Genomic DNA, 3,006 nt, shown 5'->3' on the forward strand with positions numbered 1-3,006 from the left:
AATTAGTGTGGATAAATTAGAAACTTTTCTTTTCCCAGGAAACAAACAAGGATTATTATTTAATTGCTTTTAAACTGTATCTATTTGTTTGCTGGGGATAGTTTGGGTGATTTTCAGTGCTTTTTGCAGTGAAATGTGTCTGAATGGTCAAACTGATTGTAAAGTTTCATTCATACATATTCAAAACTTAACTTTGATTAAGTTTTTATATTTCAGCAGGTGAAAATATTTAAGCATGAAAACTATCAAAATGGTTTGAAGCTGTAGGAGTCAAAGTTTTTGTGAAGAAAGCGCCATCTCTTGGTGACACTCTGCAATTGAGTCAAAGGGGCGTGTTTATAGTGGAAAGCAGATACGCCCCTGGAGAAGGAGGGGGGACTCCAGCAGCTGGGAACAGCAATTTTAAGTGGCTGTACCAGTAGAACTGACAGCACCATGGCAGGATGAGAGGACGATGCTGCATTACATTGGGCCAAAGGTGGAGGCAGAACAGCAAGGATGGAGAGCGACACTCCGCCCAATGGAGTTTGGCTGCTGCCTGCACCACACCATCCAGGAAATGTCAGCACTGACCCCAGTTGGGTCCCAAGAAGTTAGGGACACACACCCAGGTCTGATCAGAGGGTGTATTGTGAGTAAATGGACAAAACACCGCACAGAGACACACAACTGAAGATGTGTCCCTGGCTTCCACTGGTGGTGGTCATCTGGGGTTAATTCTCAGTAGAGAACCTTTAAAGTAAAAAATCCTTACCAACATGTTCCACACTTCAAATTACAGGTTGTATAAACCTGTGAAATAAATCATATATATCATTGCTGTTGACTCTGATCTGAAGAATGAGTGAAAAACTGGAGAAAATGAATGACTTTCTGCTTCTTCAGTGCAAACACTGTTGACTATAAGCAGTGGTGTTAGTTCACACTCCTGTTGCTGAAACAATCCAGTCTAGTGACTGCTGCAAGCAGTGTTACCCTGTGCTCTTTTTCACTACTGCTCCAACAGTACATGCCTGCAGCGAGGACCATTTAAATAAGAAAAACATATTTAATATGGCATATTCTAACAGGAATCATTTCACCTGTAGGTTTCACCTAAAAAAAAGATGTTTTACAGTTTTCATTCACAGTAGAGATTTTATATATATATATATATATATATATATATATATATATATATATATATATATATATATATATATATATATATATATATATATATATATATACAGCATGCTAACATATTAAAACCACACACACACACACACACACACACACACACACACACACACACACACACACACGCATATATATCTGCTACTTTTCTCTCTTGCAAGAACATCATGTTTTCTTTTAAAAGAAAAAGTAAATAAAGCCATATGACACTTCCATGCTTTCATTTTTGTGTAGACAAAAGTGCTTAGAATTCATAATTGTATGTAATAGTTAAAATTGAGCAGTGTACAAAATATATTTGTTATGTCATTGACATAACATGAAGTTGGTTATTTGCAGGTATAATACAGGAGTAGTCGCCTTTTATTTAAACAGTATTGCAGGTAGTGAGCATGAGTCTGTCAGGGTCCCCTGGGGGCTCCGGCTGGCCTGCTTGTGTGTTTTTGTTTTGGTTTCTTTGCATGTATTTTTTGGGTTGTGCCTGTGGCAGAGGGACGCGGTCCTGGGGTCTCCACCCACGGTTCCAAGGTTCACCTGTGGCTGATCTGACACACCTGCTCTTCATGTCACTAATGGAGTGGAGTTATAAGGCAGTGAAAAACTCTCAGTCAGCACAAGGTTGTTGCCTTAGCGAGATACCCAGAGCCACTCGTGTTGAAACACTTTTCTAAAATACTTGGATTAACCCTTTTTCTTCTACGCAGACTTTGGCAGTGATAAACGTCTGTAGGCGTCTCTGGATAATGCGAGTGTGAGACGCCGCGGGGACCTTGAAGCATAAGCAGCCACAGACTCCCTGCAGTTCATTGTGTTTTGTGTTTTTGTGCGCATCTTGGAATAAACTCTGTTCTGTTGGATTTTTGAGTCCTACCTGCAAGACATGCCAGAGTCTGTGGATTTCTAATGATCCTGATTAAACTGGCCAATGCACCTTTCATCAGTCCAGTGCTAAACAAACTCATATGATAGTGGGTGTGGTCTGTGAACAAATCATATTTTTGACTTATGTCTTTATTTACTATAGCCAGTCTCAAAACCAGTGAGAGTGAATAATGTTGCATTATACAGATATTAGATTAAAACCTGCCTGAAAAACACAGAGCTAACTCTAAGCCTGAGGGGTTCTCTGTTTGCCATGGTCCACCTCTCCATCAGGTTTCATGAAATTCAGCCTTTGTTTAATGGTGAAACATATGCTGACAGAACAGAAGGGAACTGATGTCCATTCCCCATCTTTCCATTTTAAACAGTGATTTGGACCAAAAGAGGTGACTGATTGTTAAATGTCTCTGTTGTACTGATTGATTACTGATGAGGAAAGATAAATTATAAGGAATGTCTTATTTGAGCATTATAGTATCAGTTATCCTCTTTGTGTCTGCCTGCTGTCTGGTTCAGCAGTGCGCTCGTCTTAGCCTGCCTCTCTGTGGCTGGGCTCCATTTCCACACCAGGTGTGAATATATTTTTAGGCCATTTTTCTGATAAATCCAGAAAATGACATGAATGCACCAGAAGTAGGCCCTGCAGCTTTTCATCTGTTCACATTAGTGTGTCGCCTTTTGTTTCAGGGCTGCATTGATTGCCAAAAATCAAAGTCAGTGTTCAAACACTCAGTCAAAAAGCCCTGAGATGCTTACCTGCCCAGACTCAATGCAAAACAGGGAACAGGCAGCAAAGCTCTCATCAAAAGACAGGGGAAGCCTTCAGGCATCATTAGTCCTGAGTGTGGTACACCGTGTGGACGTGTCACACACACAGCTGCTTTGTGAACAGAAGTGCCGGCACTTCCACTAATGACTTTTTGTGAGTGAGTTTGTGTTTCCTCTTCA

The 3,006-nt window shown here is 40.5% G+C and overlaps 1 long non-coding RNA gene across 1 annotated transcript; it reads left to right on the forward strand.

Moving 5' to 3' along the window:
- Nucleotides 1–571: 571 nt before the first annotated feature.
- LOC115799156 (uncharacterized) lies at nucleotides 572–1,928 on the forward strand. The gene is made up of 3 exons (XR_004021539.1): nucleotides 572–631; nucleotides 1,667–1,794; nucleotides 1,881–1,928. It is a non-coding gene; the product is annotated as an uncharacterized LOC115799156 (long non-coding RNA).
- The last annotated feature ends 1,078 nt before the right edge of the window (nucleotides 1,929–3,006 follow it).

This window comes from Archocentrus centrarchus, chromosome 20, assembly GCF_007364275.1.
Source record: "Archocentrus centrarchus isolate MPI-CPG fArcCen1 chromosome 20, fArcCen1, whole genome shotgun sequence".
NCBI classification, from domain to species: Eukaryota; Metazoa; Chordata; class Actinopteri; order Cichliformes; family Cichlidae; genus Archocentrus; species Archocentrus centrarchus.